We start from the raw sequence: 21,558 nt of genomic DNA, 5'->3' as shown, positions 1-21,558 counted from the left end.
TTTTTCAGTCTCTATCCCTTTTCTCTCTCTCTCTCTCTCTCTCTCTCTCTGTCCCTCCCTCCCTCCCTCCCTCCCTCCCTCTCTCCCTCCCTATACTCGGAGACTTCAAAATAATTAATTTTTTAATTATTATTCAACTGCATTAACAACGATTTACTATTTCTTTCTTTCTTTTTTTTTAAGAACAAAGATCATTTGGAACTATTGACGGTCGGTTTAATATTATATTCGACCTTGCGATGTACTACAATCGTCACGCAAAGCGCGCATTAACGCCAACTTCGTGCTTAAAGTAGGTAAGCCCGAAATCTTTAAGACATCGACGTTAAATCCGGCGGATTACGAGTAACCTTTCATTACACGCGCCATATATTACCGTTTACATCTACTTTCTGGTTCGTTTTATGCGGCGGAAAGCGGCATTCGAAGTTTCGTTTGAAACCTAATTCCGTATTGCTGCCGAAATTCACGCGCTAAAGTAGAGAACTCGCACTCCTTTCGAGAACAGCTTCTTTAACGTGGACTGGGAACAATAGAAAGTAAAAAGAGAGAGAGAGAGAGAGAGAGAGAGAGAGAGAGAGAGAGAGAGAGAGAGAGAGAGAGCGAAAGGATATATAAAGTTAGTTAATGTAACTGCGTAAAAGTAATAACTTCAAAAGCTATTATATTTAATCAGTTAACTGCGGATTGTATTCTTTCGTACAAATTCTTGCGCATAAATTTCCTAAACGCTCGAAATGAAATTATGGTAATGCGTAACAAAGCTATTAACATTTAGCACTTTTCATTTTTCAGGATTCTAATTAAAACCGTATAACTTAATTAAAACTGTAATATTTCAGAAGATTTATATATCAATAATAAACTTGTCCCCGCGGAATTTACGGTCTAAAGAAAGTATTCAGAAAAGATTGATAAATTTGGAATAGAACACGAATACGAAATAAAGAGTCAAATTATTTATTATTTTCATTCCAAGAAGAAGATAAATTAATATTTATCTTCTAGTCATAATTTTTTAATTCTAATCTTTTAATATCTGTTAATACTTTTGATATTCCAAGAAGCTAAATTAATTATTCGTTGCGAACATAATATATTATTCCTTATTACATTTCGCTATACTATCAAAGTTTTAGTAATCTCACATATTTTGAAACCATCATCTCACCGTTCTTGAAAATTTCGATGGAAAACGCTCTTTGAGCAGTCGAATTCAGAAAAGCTTAGTTATTAAGATTATTTAATGCTGAACATGAAAAAGATTACAATACACACACATACATGCGCGCGCGCGCGCGAACGTATGCGCACCTGCACATGCACACGCGACACGGTAAGTCCTCTCGAAAATTTTCCGCAGGAAAAGTCGACTCCAATTTCATCGCGGAATTTGAAATTAAAATGAAGCCGGGGTGAGTTCTGGCGGGACACTCTATTTACTCCCGACTGATCTCCCGTAAGAAAAATGTTGTGTCTTGCCGTTCCGCATTATAGAGGACTTTCTGCGGATGGCACGGACATTTACCGCGAAATTCGACGAAAAAATATTGAAAGAAGTATGCTCGATCTCTCTCTCTCTCTCTCTCTCTCTCTCTCTCTCTCTCTCTCTCTCTCTCTCTCTCCCTCTCTCTCTCTCTTTTCCCTTTGCGCGCGTGCGATACTTATCTGCGCGATCTCGATGATCCAAAAAACCAGCGAAACTCTCGGAACATTTCATCGAATATACATATACATATTCGCGCGTATCGCGCGCCTTGGCGCGAGTCAGACGTTCGTCGTCTATTCGGAATGTATGTTGGGAACAGTATTCGTCAACGTTCCTTCTATGCGTTAAACCGCAAGGAAGTTCGCTCTCACGGCGGTGGCGCGCGAATGGCTTAGAAACGTTTCTCCGTGCACTGTACTTTTGATGTGAGCGATCGATGCGAGCGCTACGGTTTGCGCGTACTTGGGCCGAATACGCGGCTTGGCATCAAAGCTCGCCGCGGAAACTAGTTGATCAAACAAACAAAATTCGAAGAAATAGTTAAAAACGCCCCCCGCGCCGGCGGCGGCCGGATAACTTGGAGTGCTCCGCTGCCAGGAAGCGTAGCGTTATAGTTCATCTTTCATAAACGAGTATTGATTTACCCGCTCTCGCGCCGCCCGCTTTCGACGTGCGGCGTTCGCTCGCGCGCGCGCGCGCGCACGGATAAGATCCTTTCCCAATTGGAGCCCGCGATACTCGCGATCGACTCGCGGCTTTCGAAATGTCGCGCCTTAAAAACGCGCAGCGGATGCTCACACCGCGCCTCTCCGCGGCCACAATTGCGGCGTCGCGCTTTGTTGCCTTTCTCGCCTTTCCTTTCTTCTCTTTTTCATCACGTTTCCCACTTTTTTCTACCGTTTTGCCTTATGTATGCGCGCGTACGCGCGCGCGCGCGTGTGTGTACGTTTTTTTTACATCAGAATATTCGCAATATGTGTTTTGTCGGAATTTTAAATACGAGCAACCTCGCACGTACGAATGCAAAATATTTTCCTTGTCCTGCGCGGCGGTAACGTAAAAAATTGAAGCGGAGCTAATTGTCCCCGCGCCAAGGCAGATTAACAATGAACGACGAGCGCTAGCGCGAATATTGCCGGCGCGCGTTATCCGTTTTTGGCAGCGGCGTCGCCCCGCTCGCGTGCAGATATTGCCCGGGACAGTTCTCGTGTCGCAGTAGTAAGTCCGCGAGCGTGAAATCCCAAATGTTCCAACTTTCATAATTACGGAAATTATTGCCAACGACTGCATTCAATTACCGGGCACCCATTGCCCATTGAGTATTTAATATCATTCGCGGACGCGCTATGTCACGTCGCGCAGTTGTGTGTGTGTGTGTGTGTGTGTGTCGACGGATTGAAAGAACATTTTTCCTCATTTCCCGGCGCATCGTGCGCGCACCACGCGCGTATCGGTTGATAATGTTTCGCGAGTGCCGCCAGCCGAATGCGCTCACGATCGATGTGTCTTTGAAAATGATGAAACTGAAAGGACAGACGTCGCACTGATGCGAGAGAGGAAAGAATAGTTGACGTTGTTGAAATGACACGTAGTTACCTTTCACGTCAACTGCATCTCCTCTTATTGTTACGAGCATACACATGTACGATTATTATCGCTAACACTACTGCGGCAACGCTTGCTGCAAAGCTTGTCCCTGTATTTTCTTCACACTTCCGCCATTACAGCTACAAATTACCAAACGCTTTTCTCTCAGAACGAGCCGCGGCGACGCGACGGAATTCGTTCGCAAAGCGCGTTATTTTTCGCACGAGCGCGTTCAACTTGTTTTCACGTGGCCTCGCGGTACGTCCAAATATTTGTGCGCGCAATGGCGCGCGGAATTTTCATTTTAATAATCCGGCCGCGATATAACGACAACGCGCAACGCCCGCCGCTAACGACGCCGCGCGCGACGCTCGCGCTCGCGCGAGATCGGCCGTTGCAACAGATCCCCGCGCCGCGGGGAATCCATTTTTACGCTGCTCCGACGTAACTTCCCATTTATCTTCCACCTGCGCCCATCACGTACTTGTCCGGCGAGTTCGAGAGTTCGTAGCGGAGACGGATGTCCCTCGCGAAAATCAGACTCGAAAGATCGATCGGACGGCGAAAGAGCTAGCCGCGCTCTGTCTTTACGTCTTACGTCTTCCACCGTCTTTCCGCCCGCGTTTCCTGCATCGGATTCCTCGTGTCGCTGATGCTTATTGGCGCCTCGCAGTCGACTAATCTTCCTTAACGCGAGTGCCATTAGCGAATGCTTTATCCGGTACACTCCTGTGTGTGGTGGCGCCGCCGCCGCTCATACGCTGCCCACGAATCGTTCGGAACCGATTATCGAGGCATCCGCCGCGCCGACGAGATGTGGTCGCCGAATGGTCCGGATAAATATGATTCCGCGTCGCCGTGAAATTAATATTACTCGTGATGTGGGAGTTCTCGCTCTCTGTCCCTTGTGCGCGAAATAAATTCCTCCCGACGGGACATTAATAAATTTTGCGCTACGAAGGCTGCGAAGAAACGGCGCGGCGCACCGCGCCGGAGAATGAAGCCGCGAGAACACGAGCGAATCATGCAGAGGTGACATTCGTAGAATTTTTTCGAGAGCGAATATCGCCCGCTGTAAATAGAGGTTAACGAGAACCGGATATTCCACCAGGCACCGCGCGTCGCACACCTCTCTCCGTCGAGGAGGGAGCGTTTTTTTCGAGAACATTATACCCTCGTGCTTTCTCTCTCTCTCTCTCTCTCTCTCACTCTCTCTCTCTCTCTCTCTCTCTCTCTCTCTCTCTCTCTCTCTCTCTCTCTCTCTCTCTCTCTCTCTCTGTCTCTCTCCCCTCCCTCTCCCCCCTCTCTCTCTCGTGAGAGCTCTAACGCAACAGACAAACGACGTCGCGACGTCTGGAATGTTGGGATGGACTCATCGAGCAACCGCACGGAAGACGAATGCTCCTCGCAGAAATCAGACTCGATGGATCGATCGACCGGGGAAAAAACTTGCCCCCATTTCTTACTGTCGCGCGTTATCTCGTCTCTCCTCCTCTCGGTCTGGCGCGTCCCTCTCTCTCTCTCTCTCTCTCTCTCTCTCTCTCTCTCTCTCTCTCTCTCTCTCTCTCTCTCTCTCTCTCTTTCTCCCCCCCCTCTCTCTCTCTTTCTCTCTCTCCTTTCCACTCTCTCTCCCTCTTTCTGTCTTTCCATCTCTCTCTTCCATTACCGATCCTTGCGATCCTCTCGCAAACGTCAGAAGGGGCGAGCACCTTCTTGTCGCATATGGTACGTTCGGGTAAACTCGTCCATTGAGTGTGTCACACAGGGACACCCTCTCTCTCAAAGGGGACAAACGGCTCTCGCGTAAATCAAACTCGCGGGATCGATCAAACGCATACGAAGCCTTTCCGTCCCTTTCGAAGCCGAAGTTTCCGGAGCGTTTACGTTTTGCAACGTGTTGTTTGCTTCGATTAGCAAGTCGACTTTGCTGCAAAAGGTACTTTATATATCGGCACTTCCGGCATCTCTGCGGCGGGCATCTCTCGTCCTCGAACTGTTTTCTGGGCGAAATTTCATCCGGGAGGGGACCATTTTATCCGAAACTACGCTATACTTTAACGACGAAAGAAAAAGGTAATCTAAGAGCAAGATGAAAAAAAGAGAACTAATTTTATCGTCGATTCCCTCGTCGAGGATCCGGGAAATTCTCCGCTACTTCCCGGCGTTACTCTTGCGATAGAATAATGATCTCCGCAGACTTCCTTTTTGCGCACTTCTTTTTTCGTCCGGACTAGATCGCGAGGAGAGCGAGGAACAACGTTGTCGATGGTAAACGCCGTCCCAGACAACGCAAACGTTCCTCTTCAGACCCGAAGGAATCGTAATCTCTCGGTCGGCCCGTTTGCCCGGTTTCCACCAGCGTCTTGGACATTTTTCCACCGTTTTAACCGGCCTCGGATATGTGTGCGTGTGAGAGTTGCTGCAACGTAATTAAAAAGAGCGGTGGTATAAGCTCGTGTTACGGTCATGCACGCTGAAGTGTACGTCATGCACGGGAGTACATTGCAATGCTCACGAAAAGGTAATTAGCGAGGAGGACTCCGCTGTTCATGTATCGCCGGCAACAGGACTGCGAGGATTTTTGAGTCGCTCGCCGCGCGCACGACTCACGTTCGACTCCCCGCTAAGATCTCCGCCACGGGCACGGTGAGGAGATTAACATAAAAATACGTCATATTTTTAATGCCAAAGGAGACGATCTGCAATTTAAAGCGGCTTCGCCGCGAGGAAGTCCTCGGATTAGTCTAATGACTTGGTCGACTCTTCGCGAGCGTTGTGCAAAAGGGAAACCAGTTAACCTTATTTCTCTGTGCGACATAAACTTTATCGAGAAAAGTGGCTAGCGATAAAAGAGAAGCGAAGCTCTGTAAATTGCGACCAAAAAAAAAGAGGGAGAACGTATCTTATTTTGTCAGCAAGGTTTATTGCGCGTATTTTTTTCCTCCCCATTAATACACGCGGCTCGTATAATAGAGAGGGAAGCGTTTCCAATATGTTCTCTAAAATTCACAACGTTTTTTTCGAGTTTCTCCGAGGTAAAAACCTGGTTTGAAGTTTCAAATATTACGAGCACACTTCGTCGCTGCCGCCGCTGCCGCCGCCGCCGCCGCCGCCGCCGCCGCCGCCGCCGCGCTGCGAATCTACCTGTTCCGAATTTTTCCACTCCGCGCGCTCCATCGCTTTGAACAGAATCCTTATAAATCGTTACGTGACGACACGGCGGGATGTGGCCACTTTATTTGCCTTGAGTGAGCCCTAAAATGATTGATAACTGTATGGCGTTTGCAGCCGGCTTCCTTAAATTTCGCGGGGTTTCTTGTTCTAATCAACAGTGTGTTGTTAATGGTGGCTCAGATAAAAAGTAGCGCGGTGTGTTTGCTCCTCTCTGTATTTGTTTCTTACTTCACCGCTGCTCGGGGAAGCGCGGTGCGTTGTTGTTGCCGCCGCAAGATACCGCCGCGAAACGTTCAGTATCTCTCGACGAGCGAGGAGAGCGGCAGGGTCAAGGGGGGTTGGGGAAGAAAGGGAGTGTGCCCGCCTCTTATCTGTCCGAGGAATTTCAATTTAGAACCGTCGCTAACAAGGACTCAAGGTCTGATCCGCGCGAAAAGCCGCGCAATCGCACGCGATGATATGGCGCGCCGTGCCAAAGAGGCGTCTTTTGTTGCCGCGCTCGCTCCTCCTCGCTCACTTTGGAATTCGCTGCTTGGCGCCGCGCCGCGGCGAGATGGACTCTTGCCGTTTTTTTCGCCTCCATTGTGACATTCATTATTCGACCACGGCGTGTCCGCGGTACACTTAATCCCGCGCGCCCACGCACGCATGCGTGTCCGCGAACGTTCGTGTTCGATTTCAGCTTTACTCTCGTGTTTCCGTTAGTAATGCCGTTATTAATGCCGCCGTGACCGCGGCGATAACACGCTATAATTGCGATTACTGTAATTAACGCTTTTAAGTACGCGCGCGCGCGCGTCGTCGTGACAGCTGGCGTTATCCGCGTCCGGCGGATATTTATTTGCACCGGTCGCTCTTTTTCTTTGGTCACGCTGCCGGCGCGGCAGTGCATTGTCAGCGTAAGGGCAAGAGCACCACAGGCTTTCGCATAACGCATAATACATAACGCATAAGAGAATAAACCGATTCATTTTCTTCATTTCCCTCCTCAGGACAGAAATAAAGAACTCTGATTGGTTGATTCTCTTATGCGTTGTGTATTACGCGTTATGCAGAAGTCTATGCTCTGGCCCAAACGAATGTGCGTTCCGTTTTTACACTCCGGCCGCTTGTCCAATTTACAATGCATCAAACTACACGGGAAGAGAGAGAGAGAGAGAGAGAGAGAGAGAGAGAGAGAGAGAGAGAGAGAGAGAGAGAGAGAGAGAGAGAGAGCCGGAGAAGATAACAATTCACGTGCTTCGGACTGAGCGTCATGTGTGTTCGCGGAGACTCTCTTAAAGATTAATAAGATCGCCATTGTATGTCGCTCGCATGTCGCGGGTGTTTTAAATATCTCGTGTACGTCGCATTCAGAGCGTTACCGCGTGCGCGCGCGTTATCCGGCAACATTGCAACAGCCAAAATCAAGTGTTTTCCATCAAACAGGCTGGAATAGGTTACGAACCGACGGATCTGCGGCGAAATGACAAACACGGCTTACACACCGGTCGTCCCTACAAAAGAGGAAAGCGTTCGTTGCTTTTTTTCGCCCGATTTTTTCCGGATTAAAGTCGGTTCATACAAAGCGATCATTTCGGAGTCGAATGTCCATCCCCAAAATCAAACCCGAAGAATCGATCGGACGTGAAAGAGCGTCTCTCTTCCCTTCCAGTCCGTGTATTCCTTTGCTCTCGATGGTGCCTCTTGGTCCCATATAGGGTGGCACATAACATGAAATACTTATAAGGCGGGGTCACACACACACACACACACACACACACACACATACGCACACACGAAGCTCCTTGAGACAAGGGGAGAGCGGTTCGAATGCGCGACAGAGAACGTGCGCTAAATACGGCCGTCCTGCTTTGGATTTTATAGCGAAAACGTTCAAGGAGGCTCGCTCGCGCGTTTGTCGCAACTTTCCACTTTTTCGCATTATACGTCCCTCTGACTAAGCCTCAAATTAAAATTCCATCGGAGTAAACTCCAGCCGAAGAATTTAGATATACACGTTACGGACATCCCGAAAGTTTCACTCTCTTCGTCCCTAAAAAGTTTACCTCGCGGAGAGCCGTCTCTCCTCCCCTTTCCTCGCTTCCTTTTCCCGAATCGCCTCCGGCGAACACTCGGCAAACACTCGACTCCGAATCGGTCGGAGGAGTGTCCGTCGTTAAAAAATAACGCGATGAAAGCTGGAAAGCCTGTGTACACATATACATATACTTATGTACACGTACAGACACATACATATGTGGGCGGTGCGCGTTCATTCCCCTTGCACACGTCGTCCACGTGTCGCGAGACGACGACGCCGAGGTCCTCGCACTTTCCTCTGTTCTTGTCCTCGAGAAAAGAGGCGAGCCGCTCGCTCGTTGCGTCATAAGGTATTCGTTCGAGTGGACTCATCGCCAAAGTGTACGAGCGTGCGTGCGCGCGCGCGCGCACACGCGTATATGTGTGTGTGTGTGCAAAGGCTGCCAGTGTTATACTAGATGCGCAACTAAGTTTCCGGGTTTTTTTGATCAATGAAAAACGGAAAATTTCAAGAGAAATACAAAAAATGGTTTATTCAAAGTATCGTCCCTCGCTAGCTACACATTTTTGCCATCTCTCTGGCAATACATGAATACCGCGACGATAAAACCGCGGCGCGTCTTTGGGCCGAAACCATTCATCCAACCAATTTTGCACTTCTTCGAAATTGGTCAAGTGTTGCCCAGCCAAGCCATGCGCCATCGATCGGAACAAGCGATAATCGGAAGGGTCCAAGTCTGACGAATACGGCAGGTGCGGTAGCAGATTTTCCCATTTCAGCGTTTCGATGGTGTCCTGGACGATGGAAGTGCGATGGCACGGAGCGTCGTCGTGCTGCAATATCACTCGTTCGTGTCTCGTGTCCCATTCTGGCCGTTTTTCGAGCAATGCATGGCTCAAATTGATCAGTTGTTGTTGGTAGCGATGCCCATTGACAGTTTCGCCCGGCTTCTTTTCAGCAGCTCATAGTATACGATTCCTTTCTGGTCCCACCAAACGCAGAGCATTGTCTTCTTTCCGAAGCGATTTGGCCGTGCCGTCAATGTTGATGCTTCGCCAGGTGAAAGCCACGATTTTTTGCGTTTGGGATTCTCGAAATATATCCACTTCTCTTCATCGCCAGTAACAATTCGATGCAGGAAACTCTTTCTTTCATGCCGCAAAAGCAAAATTTCGGGAGTGGCTCTTCGATTTTCCATCTGTCTCTCAGTCAACTCATGCGGCACCCATTTCCCTTCCTTTTGAATTTTTGCCATGGCATGTAAACGTTCGGAAATACCTTGGCGAGTCGTGTTTAATGCCTCCGCAAGTTGATCTTGTGTTTGCGTAACATCTTCATCCAATAACGCTTGCAGATCGGCGTCCTCCGGCTTGTTTTTGGTCTTCCGGAGCGCTCCTTGTCCTCAGTGTCGAAATCGCCACTTCTTTTAGCGTTTAAACCAATCTTCACAGGTAGTTTTCGATGGTGCATGTTCGCCGTAGGCCTCCTCAAGCAAACGACGTGCTTCAGCTGCACTTTTTTTCAAGTGAAAGCAGAAAAGCAAAACTTCCCGCAAATGCTGTTTTATTTGGCACAAAACTCGACGGAACTTCGTTGTTAGAAAAAATATTTTTGCGTTGCGATATGTGTTGGTATTACGACAGATGTCCAAGCTATAAAAAAAACACAACTTGAGACATGTATGTCGACTACATGTGTCGTTAGCGCCATCCATGTGTGAAACCCGGAAACTTAGTTGCGCACCTAGTAGAGGAGTGCAGGTACACCCAGCGGTAGACGCGCGACGTAGCGACGTAGCGACGCGGTGCGGCTCGATGCTGATCGCGCGCGCGGGGCTTGACCCGTCGGCGGGCACGGGGCGAGGATGCGAAAGAGGCCGTAGGAGGGTGTAGGAACCTGTGTCCTCTCTCGTGGAGGACCAGGAGGGGCGCCGAGGGGTCAGCGAGGGTGCGGCGGCGGTGGTGAGATCGGCGTTGCCGGGGGTTAGTGCCGTAAGGCGGCACTCAAGAGCCTCGGCCCACCCTCCAAATGACTGGCGACTGTCAAGTCCACGAGGCTCGAATTTAATACGCGAGGGATTTTGGCTCGTGAGACTCGCCCCTTCCCTCGTGGTTGTCGCTCGCGCTCGCGCTCGCGCTCGCGTTATGTGCATGGCGCGTATGTGTGTGTGTGTGTGTGTGTGTGTGTTCCTGTGTGCACGCGCGCTCAGCACTTCTTCGCGCACGCGCGCGCGCGTCGACGAGTCGAAAAGCGAGCGGATGTACACTCGCCGGCGTTGATCTCCCGGCACTCGAGCGGCTTTTTAAGGGGTCATCGGGCATCTTTCGTCACAAGCACCGCGCCTGTGTGTTGATTATTCAAAGGGGGACAATATCGCCGGAATTATCGTGACGATCGACGAACCGAACGGAGCAGAAGTTGGCCCGCAAAAACGAGAAATTCCGTCTCCCTCAACGAACGTTCAACTCCGTTCATTGTCGCTTTGTGATTCCAACCGACCTTCCCTCCCCTCCCCCCTGCATATTACTTCTTCTGTACATAATTTTACGCTTCACGCTGCCTCGTCGCCTCGCTTTCAACGATATTGGAAATGTTGTTGCTGTTGGCTTATGTAATCGAATTATAACGCACGCGATACGATGCGTTTAAAAGCTCCTCTCTGGCGCCTCTATATCTGATAAATGTCAAGAAATCAACGTCGACGAGTGTGCACGTTTAACGCGCGTAGCTATCCCCGCGTGCGTGACACGCACTCACGCACGTACGAGGGGAAACAGGTGTATGTGCGCTTACGTATGTTCCGCGAATGTTTTTAGCCGAGCGTGAGCTTTAAAAATGGTACCGCCCGTATCCCGACGGCGGAGTGGCCGCGTCGTTTGTCACGGGAAATTTAGTATCATTATGCTCTCCTCCTCGCCCGCGCGCATCGAAGAACGATTTCGCTTTTATTGTCGCGACGATGGGACATCGTTAATGTGTATGCGTATGTATCGCGTGCATACGCGCGTGTCAGCGACGACGTCCCTAATAAGAATGCTGTCACGCGCGCGCTGTCTGCATATCGCCTTTCTTGTTCCGCAGAGGTCGTTAAAGAAAAGTTGCGATTAATTTAGTTTCATGGAAATACGATCCAGTCGACACGCTGATCGAGAGACGGTGTACAGGTTGAGAGAGCATGTACAAGGTGAAAATTCAATTAGCGTGACAACGGACAAGCTAAAGGCGCTTGAGGAGAATTTCTGCTTCTTGGAATCGAGTTCGTTTCATGGGAATCAGAAATTGCCCGTCTCCTTTGAGCGGTTTTGGATCGTTACGTTTTGGATTGGATTGGACGTTAATTCAACCGATCCATCTTATCCGTAGATACGGAATACCGTAGATCGAATTCACGTCAGCTAACGCTAATTAATTTCGTCATGTTTCTTCCCCCGTCGACGACTATCATGTTTCGAGAGTGAAGACGTTTTCGGAATTTCCCGTTATAAACACACGTAACCTGACGCTCTGTACACATCGGGGGGTGCCCCGTCGGCATTAATCGTAAGCGCGTTCTTGATCGCGAGCGGTTCGCTCCTATGAATTGCAAGTTCCGTGCGTCCTCCGTCGCGCTGATGAGGGAACTCACGCAGGCGACAAATTCGGATCACCGATGGCCGACGTGATCAGTTTTTTTCGTCTCTCCGGAGAGGAACCGCGCGTCGTCTTTCAACGCGGACGTGGTGCTGCCGCGTCGGATCGATTCGCGAGGCGCGATTATTTATTCAAACGGAATATTTAGCGCGCTTGCGGTTACGCTGAAACGATCGCGACGCGTTTGGCTTTGCGATGTTTCGCGGGAAAACAACAATCGTCGCAGTTCGATAGACCGTCATCAGCACGCCGGCCAATTACAGTGTTCCGTTCCCTCCGTCAGCGTCGCGGGTTCGTCGTTACTACGTCAAAGAGCGTAAACTCTTTCGACATCACCGCAAAGGAAAGATCAACGTCGAGCGATGTCGAGGGTGCGCGTTGCAAAATGAAGTAATATCGGGCCCCGGGCTTTCTCTTTCTCCCTCTCACTCTCTCCCTCCCTCCCTCTCTCTCACTCTCTCTCCCTCTCTCTCTCTCTCTCTCTCTCTCTCTCTCTCTCTCTCTCCCTCCCTTCCTTCCTCCCTCTCTCTCTCTCTCTTTCTCTCCCTTTCCCGCTATCGTTACCTTTTCCTCCTTAATGCATGTTCTTTGTTAATTCCGCGAGTTTCCCGTACACGACCCGCGGTATAAGGAACGTTTCCACGCTGCGCACTAATTATTCAATATCCGGGGGGGGGGTGAGTCCACCTTTGTGACTCGTTACCTGATTAATTCAAGTGGCAAATTCCCCGGTACGAATCGATAACTCCTGCTCAGATAGTTAAGCGATCTTTCACGGTACGCTCCCGTTTCGCGTGGATAATTATTATTGGCCTCTGCCGCGCGTCGCACCCTTTCGCTGTCTTTCTCCCTCCCTCCTTCCCCCTTTCTCTCATTCTCCCACGAATAAATTGAAACAAGCTAATGGTGAACGGGAGGGAAAGAAGGAAGGAAGGAAGGAAGGAAGGAAGGAAGGAAGGAAGGAAAGAAAAGTCAACCGAGCACGCGAAACGCACGCGCGTAAGACGTTACATGTGTGTAAACGAGTTGGCTTCGTAGCGAAGAACGATGGAAATGCGATGCGTTCGAGTCGCGTTACAATTTTACAATTCTCAATCGCATAACCAAGTGCCACTTTGCGAGCGCGAACATGATCGTGTTCTCCCGCCGTAAAAATCCCCATTGAGAGACGCGGAGATACGTCCATTTATACGTATGTATTTGATTGCTAGGCCGTTTTAAGAGAGGCCCATTTACGTAGAAGCGCGAAATAAGCGCGGCTCAACTAAGGGGCGAGGAACTGGGTCAAGTAATGTCTCCGACGTTCTTTCCTTTTCTCTTCAGTGCTCTCTCTCTCTCTCTCTCTCTCTCTCTCTCTCTCTCTCTCTCTCTTTCCTTCTTTTTTTGTTTCCCTCTAAAACGTTCGTTCTTGACTGTTCGCGCGCGCACGACGCTCTCTTAGCGTATAATAGTCGAGCCGAGCCGAGCCGAGCGCGTGCGCGCGCGCGCGCACATCCCGAACGCGAAAGTTCGCTAATGCAGTCGGAATTTCCAATTCGTAGCAAACTTTTTACCACGTCGCTCGTTAAAAAATTCTTCGCCAAACGTGCGAGCTGAATTTTTCATAAAAATATCTCCGTCGGTCCGCACCCCTGAGTCTCCGCGGAGTTCATCGGCGTCGGCTTCGCCGGGTTTCTCAGCCGCCCTCCCTTTCCTACCCCCTCCCTGCCTACCTACCGCGCGTGCAGGTTTTGCCTATCTGTCACCACGCCGAAAAATTCTATATAGGAACTTATGGTATCGAGTGAAATCTGTATGGATCCAAATATATTCCGATGGGATTTCTATCCGACCTTATCCAGTTACCTCCCGATACGATCCCGATTTAATACGAGACCTTCCTCCGAGCGAGGAGAGGAGGAGAGACAGGGAGGGATAGAGAAACGCGCTCGGCACGCTCCTCCCGAAATCAAGTGCGTCTCGCGTCTCCTCCGGAAGTTATATCCTCGCCGAAACGCGATCCGCGATGCGAAGAGACGACGATACGACGGCACTGCAGGAGGAAACGATCGCTTATCTCGCACGAAACTATCGCACTCGCCTCGATCTTCGACTCTTATTTTGTCATTAGATATACAATTCCCGTGAAGCACGCATGCGACCCTTCCCAGCGAGCATCTGTCGACCGGCGCCCGCTTGCCATATCGGCAGCACTGTATACATATATTAGGTGTGTGAATTAATTCGGTCCATCTGGCGGTCAATTGCTGTACTATGTAATTTTCTAACCTCTGATGTCTGCAAAAGGCTTTATTTTTTAGTTTTCATATCTAGCAATAATATTCAGTTGGTAAACGTTTAGATTTGTAACAATAACATCGTGTTTATCTGATTCGAAAATGTCGAAATTCGTGCCAAAAAAGCATCATTTCCGGGAAGTTCTCATTTTCTGTTTTCATTTGAAGAAAACAGCCGCTGAAGCTCATCGAATGCTCGTAGAAGCTTATGGTGAAAGTGCTCCCACCGATAAATCATACAGAGAATGGCTTCGACGTTTCAAAAGTGATGATTTCAGTGTCAATGGCAAACCTCGTCCAGGTCAGCCGAAGGAGTTCGAGGACGAGGAATTGCAGGCGCTAATCGATGAAGATCCGTGTCAATCGCAACATGAGCTCGCGCAATTATTGAATGTTGATCGATCAACAATTTCTGTGCGTTTGGCAGGCATAGGAAAGATTTACAAAGAAGGAAGATGGGTGCCATACGAACTGAAGGAAAGAGACATCGAGAGGCGAAAAGCCATGTCTGAAATCTTGCTTGTCAGGCAAAAGAGAAAAGGTTTTTTGCATTGTATTGTGACTGGAGACGAAAAGTGGATATATTTCGATAATCCCAAACGAAGGAAATCCATAGCGACCCAGGAAAACCATCCACATCGATACCAAAGCGGAATATTCACGACAAAAAAGTAATGCTCTGTATATGGTGGGACCAGAAGGGTGTAGTGTATTATGAACTATTAAAACAGAGCCAAACCATCACTGCCGAACTTTACCAACGACAATTGATCCGTTTAAACAACACATGGAAGAATATGTGGCCGGAATATGCAAAGAGACACGACAAAGTGATCTTCCAGCACGATAACGCTCGGCCACATGTTGGAAAAATTGTGAAGGCCACCTTGGAAGCACTTGGCTGGGACGTTTTACCTCACCCGCCGTATTCACCAGACATTGCTCCATCCGGTTATCACTTGTTCAGATCGATGGCACACGGGTTTGCGAACCAGCAATTCAACAATTATGAAGAAATAGAGAAATGGCTCAATGAATGGATCGCTTCGAAGGACGAGTCGTTTTACCGTCACGGAATGCAACAACTGCCAGACAGATGGGAAAAAATAATAGCAAGCGATGGCAAATACTTTGATTAGTATGCTTTTTCATGTTTTTTCATACTAAAGTTTTTTTTTGGAAAAAAAACGGACCGAATTAATTCACACACCTAATATCATTTATCAACATATCTAAGATTAAAAGAGGTGCGCGAGGTGCTTCAACATTCATCTCGATCTCTCGGCCGGCGCTTCTTGATTCGTCAATGTCGTCGACCAGCGTGGCTATCGAGAGAGAGAGAGAGAGAGAGAGAGAGAGAGAGAGAGAGAGAGAGACCTCGGGCCATAGAAGCTCTTCGCCTGTTCCCACTGTCGTCCGTCCGTTCGTCGCGAATGCGACCGCAATTAAGCGCGGCATTTCCATGTCTCTCGTACGACCTACGTCGCGGTGCGTCGCGCCCGCGGCGCAAGCACCGTCCCACCCATCAGCAGCGGCGATCCGCGCGCTCATTACTGGATCAATTGGTCGATTCGCGCGTTCTCCCGCGACGCGACGTTCCGGTAACGTTCCGCGGCCGAGGCGCCGCCACGTCTGCATACAGCACTGAAGAACGGAAGGGGATGCACGGCGGGTGGTGGGGAACGAGCAGCTGGGGTGGCCTGGAGCTCGAGTCGCGAGCTCGCGGTACCTACGCCGCGCTGGGTCTGGGTTTGGCCGGGTCGTAGCGGGCGGCGGGTGGTGGTGGTGGCGACGGCGGCGGCGGCGGCGGCAACGACGGCGGCTGGCGGTGGTGGCAGTAACGGCGATGGGGTGCTGCGCAAGCAACGCTGGTGGCAGCGGCGGCGGCGGCGGCAGCGGCGGCGGCGGCGGCGGCGGCGGCGACAGAGGTGAGCGAGAAAGCGAGCCGACTGGCGAGCGACTAGCAGAACGTACGAGCGAGCGAGCGAACGCGAGACCACCGGGCTTGGCGAGCCACCCCCGATTGCCATCACCACCCGCGTCGCTCCCATCCCCAGTAACCCCCTACGTTGCTCTCACCCCCTGCGCCGTCCCGATCTCCCCTTGCTCCCGTCGCCGCCACCTTCTCCGCCTCGCTTCCTTCCTCCTACGTCGCATCCGACTCCTCTCTACCGCCCGCTCCTACTCCTTCTCCGACGCGTTTTGGCCGCCCCGTTCGGTCCGCTACTACTGCGTTCGTTCGTTCGTTCGTTCGTTCGTACCGTTCGTACCGTTCGTACCGTTCGTACCGTTCGTGTATCCCCGGCCGAGAGAGCTCGTGCAGAGTGCTCGCCAACGTCTGTGAGGAGGCCCGTGTCGCTGGTCGCGCGCACGACGGCTTCGCCAGCCAACAGATATATATATAATACATACATTTGTACATACACACACACACACACACACGCGCTCATACACGGGTCGCACGTCGCTCGTCCGTGACACAAGCGAGAACCTCCGGGGGTCGAAATCGCGAGAGCGAAGGTGTTGCGAGTAGAGCGGACAAACAACAGACCTACCGCGAGCCACCACAGAGCCTGCTTTCGCCCTTCCTCACTCTTCGCCCTTTCCCGGCTCGGTGGCCAACCGACCGGCTGAGAAAAAAGGGGTTGTCCGGGTGACAGTGGTGAGAAGGAAGGGCTCGTTCGCGCTGTGAAAACCCGGGATACTAGCGTCTTTCTCTCTCTCTCTCTCTCTCCCTCTCCCTCTCTCTCTCTCTCTCCCTCTCTCTCTCTCTCTCTTTCTCTCTCTCTCTCTCTCTCTCTATCACTCTCTCCCTCGGCGATCGGTCCGCCAATCGTGCGACGCGCGAGCCTCGGACGAGAAGAGGAGCACATTTCGCGCGTTTCCCGACGCGTTGGCTAGCCGGTGTCGAAGAAACTCTGTGTTGTGACGAACTAACCCCGCGCATCGAAGTCCCGAGTGAGCCATGAGCAGGTGACGTTAACGATGTCCACGTAACTGATAACGACGACGACGACGACGACGACGACGATCGTGGTGCTCGTTGACGGCACGAGAAGCGTCAACGGTGACGGAGAATTGTGCGCGCAGTGACTCGCGAGATACTGCGACCGCAGCTGCGTGTGGATGCGTGCGTGCGTGCGTGCGTGCCGTTCAGCAGCAGCAGGAGCAGCAGCAGCAGCAGCAGCAGCGTCGTCGTCGGGACGTCACAACACGCATACTCTCATATTGCTCGCACCACGTCGCGTTGCTGGACGACCGGCTCGTCGTCGTCGCTCGCGCGATCACCCTTCTTGGTACCTAAGCCAGGCGTTCAACGTGGCCGATCCTTGGACATGTAAGTAACGCGCCCGAGTCCTGAGAGATGCAATGACCATCCGCTCCGCCGGTGCGGCCAAGACCGCAGCGCAGCGCAGCGCAGCGCAACGCCTGCCAGAGGCACCCTCTTTTCACCCGCCGAGCTGGCGCAGCTGGCCGCGCGTCCGCCTGGCCGATGTACGCCTTTGTTTGCCTTTGTGCGTGCTCTCCCCTTTTGACCGGTGTATCCCGGATGGCGAGCGTAATGTCCGATCGAATTGCCGAAGGGATTCCTCTCGATCTTCGACCGATCGCGGTCGTGGAACGCGCTGTGATCGCACGGAGGGTAGAGAATCCCCCAGAATCTGCCCGATGCTTACGCTGCTCTCGTGTAATTACCCCCGCGGAAGGGTCGAACGTCTATCAAGATCCATTTATAGCCGTTCCCGGACGCTTCCGTCCGCGTCCGCGTCGCGACGTGGATTACCGCTCGGTCGCCGCGCCGCGCCGCGCCGCGCCGCGCCGTGCCGCGCCGCGCGCGTTCGCGGATACCGCTGCGAGGGATCGTTCGAAGACGCGTGAAAGCGCTCGAAAGCGACCCTGCGGCTGATCACGCTCGCGCTAATTACGCGGCTAACGACACGAAGCTCGACTCTTCATCATGGTCCGGCTACGCAAGTGTACGCGGTGTCGCAAGTGAATGTACATCTTGCTTGTGTGCTGTGTACGGCCCGTTATCGAGTTTGCGATCTCGCGGCGCTGGCGGATGACGCGAGCTCTCGGCACTTCGGCTCTCCGACTCGCCGATTTACGACTGTGACTCGCATCGCTCTTGACGACTCTTTCATCTCGTCTCGACAAGACGATGAGGAATCGCTCGAGCGGCGCGTCGCGTCGTGCCGTGCCGTGCCGTGCCGTGCACACGTCTCGAAAATCCCGTGCACACGCGAACTGGGTGAAGGGGATCGATTTGTTTGGCGGACAGCGTGTGATACTGACAGAACTCGAGCACGCGAGTAAACACTCGAACGGGGCTGCGTGAGGCGAGAGGTCAGGCGGAGAGGAGGACGACACGTTGGACGACGACGGAGGGAAGGGTGCGACGAGATAGGGTGGCCGATAGCGGGCGGCCTGCTCCGGGGAAAGAATTCGATGTAATCGCCCTGAGCTTTCCTCGAGCTCGAGAGCTCGCTTCGGCCTGAGACGGGGGTGGCTGGCTGCGACTCGGGTTACGGCAGGGTTTCGCGTTCTCTCTCTCTCTCTCTCTCTCTCTCTCTCTCTCTCTCTCTCTCTCCCTCTCCCCCTCTCCGCGAAGCCCTTCGCCGCGAAGAGAAGCGTGTTTCCCGTCGAGAAAGATTGAAGGAATCCGAAGAGATTTGTCACGTATCGCCCATCCGAGAGAGAAGGAGAAGGAAAGAGAGGGAGAGAGAGAGGGATTTCGGTTTTGGTAGTGAGAAGTCTCTGGCCCGACAGCAATGCTCCGTTTACAAATTTTCCTCGAGGACAGCTCGACTCGTTTCCGGCGCTCAGTCGTGCTGCTCGATCCGTTAAAGTGTCTATTAAGGTAAAAGTGTGGACACGTGCTCAACTCTGGACGCTCTAATTGCCTTGATTTTTCAACAGCAATATTGAAATTTTCTTGAACGTATATTTGCGTGTATATTTTATATTGAAAGTTCCAATATTCGCATTTGAAGACCGAAACAATAAAAATGTTCATAGTTAGGTACATCCAAGGTATATTAAGGTTGGTACTTTGAACTTAATAACCTTGATAACGTACATATAAATCGCGTATAAACCGAAGGGCCACGATGCGGCGATCGCGCGACTTGGTTCGCGCTATCGCTGCTGAGCGAAAGAGAAGAGCGGCAGGTACACCATGACGAGTAATTTATCGTTATCGCTTTGTATCGTTTCTTGCACTTATGATCAGAGCCTGATGGCGTTGGCAGGAAACCAACATCGATCGCTGCAAATTCGTATAGAATTTGTTCCCGGATGTATCTCCTTTAACGTGGCCTGTCAATTCCGTCTGTTTCTCCGCCAAGCCGTGGCCGAGGCGTTGCGGACTTACTCGGATCTCGCAGCGCGTGTGTGTTTCTTTCGATATATGCTCATTTCTCCCTGTCTCTAATCTTGTGGGAAGGAATCCGCAAAGAATCCGGATAAATATCCGTCTTTCTCATTGTCCCGCAATTTTTTATACCGCTAATGTGCTTGCGAGCACAATTATTTTGTCTCATAGCGACTGTAATAATTTTAAATACCGGCGAACGTGGTTCGTCGAATAGAGAAAGCGGGACAGAGAAGAGAGAGAGAGAGAGAGAGAGAAAGAGGAGAGAGGAAGGGGGAAAGAAGGAGGTGATACATTATTTTATTATTCAGCGTTATCACTGAATGTTGCGCACCAGGATTACTTCCTTCGGGATAAGCCATGCCTCGAAAAAGACTAATGCCGTTCATTCTGCACGCATACGGCGGGGGGCTACTTAAAGTTACGTGCTCATAATGGACCGCTCTTGCCGCGGGCGAGACCTAGTGCTTAACTTTCATTACGCATGCTTACTTTTACTAAATGTATAATCCAATTAAATTTGTCCGCGCGTGATATTGCATGCGTAATTCATTATATGGAATTAATACTGCATTGTATTCTATTATTCGCCTCGTCTATTACATTTGCGCATTTATCCGCATCCGTTATCGTAAACGTCCCGATAAAACGGGCATCAAATTACACGATTAATTGTTAATACGGCAATCAACTGCACGATCTCCTCGATACATCCCCGGACATCCTCGTCGTCGTTGTTCGTATCGTAACGAGGAGAACTTGAAACAAAAGAGTGAGAAGGAAAGAAGGGAAATAATCGGGTTATCTCTTCGCTCGCACGCACGCACACACACCACACACATATGTATTCGCGTCCGATTAGTTCGAAACGTAATTCACTCGGGAGCGTCTTCGAGGCGAACTTTACTCTCAATCGCGATAACAAACGCAACGTGCAGCTCGGTTGCTCCGGCGGAGAACGTTCACAACGTGCGCGTTTAACTCCGTTTAGATAGAGCGCAGTTTCCATTCATCAAACTGCGAATCCGACAAATATGTGCGGTCGTTAGTAAGCACTCCCGGAAAGTGCCGTCTAATATGCTCCTCACACAGGCCGGTACGTCCGGCGAAGCAGAGGGACGATCGGCGCAGGTTCCCGCTCGCACGATCGATCGATCGATCCGCTCGGAATCCACCTGGCTCGCGCGATCGCGCCGCGCCGCCTTCTTTCCCCTGACCTCCGCCACTGCAGGTCGCCGTTAAAAGGCAACTCGGCTTCGCGATCCCGCTAAGTGACTTGAAATTTATTCCCGCGGATGGAACTTGGCCCTGCCCATCGCCCGCCACACGCCGACGGCGTCTCTCCAGCTACTACTAATTCCGGCCAGCAGCGTTGGCCGCAGCTGCGGAAATTCGCCGCAGTACCGCGCGCGAGACGTCGCGACGGCCAAGGAACGGTCTCTCCCTTGCGATGTTTATAAATAATTTCCGTCCCGTTGTGGAATCCGCCGCCGCTCGCGCGCGTGTACGTGCGTGCGTGCGTGCGTGCATGCGTGCGCGTATTATCGCGCGTCAACGCGCTCCGCGACTCGTCGTCTGCGATGTCTGCGACCCGCGCCGCGCTCAAACGCGGCGGATCAAAAAGGACGTATATTCCTCGTGTCGCGCGGCACGCAGATATTCGCGAGATGTGTCTTTCGGGAGAGCGGCATGTGCGAGGAAACGAGCGATTCTGGTAACACTGACGCGTGATCGACCGCTTCCGCGATGCTTCGAAGGGCTGCTACCTGCCTGTCTGCCTCCGCCGCGCCACGGGTGTAACCCGTGCGTGCGTACGTGCGTGGGTGCATTCGACTTTCCGCGTTGCGCACGATTGAAATGTTCCCGGTGATTGAAATGCGACCGTCGTCGAGCTGAGTGAGGGCAAAATTAATACGTTTCCGTGCATGGCGAATCGCGAGATTCGTCTCGATTGCCACGATGCCGGGCAAGATCAAAATATCGCTCGATAGTCTAAAACGAGCAC

The 21,558-nt window shown here is 51.3% G+C and overlaps 1 protein-coding gene across 1 annotated transcript in view; it reads left to right on the top strand.

Moving 5' to 3' along the window:
• Positions 1-16,978: 16,978 nt before the first annotated feature.
• The window catches only part of LOC105191619 (uncharacterized), an 85,455-nt gene continuing 80,875 nt past the window's right edge, over positions 16,979-21,558 (top strand). The window contains exon 1 of the mRNA XM_025304153.1: positions 16,979-17,516. The gene's annotated coding sequence lies outside the window, so the exon portion shown is untranslated. The remainder of the gene's footprint in view (positions 17,517-21,558) is intronic.

Source organism: Harpegnathos saltator, unplaced genomic scaffold, assembly GCF_003227715.2.
Source record: "Harpegnathos saltator strain DR-91 unplaced genomic scaffold, Hsal_v8.6 scaffold59, whole genome shotgun sequence".
Classification (NCBI taxonomy): domain Eukaryota; kingdom Metazoa; phylum Arthropoda; class Insecta; order Hymenoptera; family Formicidae; genus Harpegnathos; species Harpegnathos saltator.
Note: the sequence above shows the minus strand (reverse complement) of the source record. Positions and strands in the feature narration are given on the sequence as shown.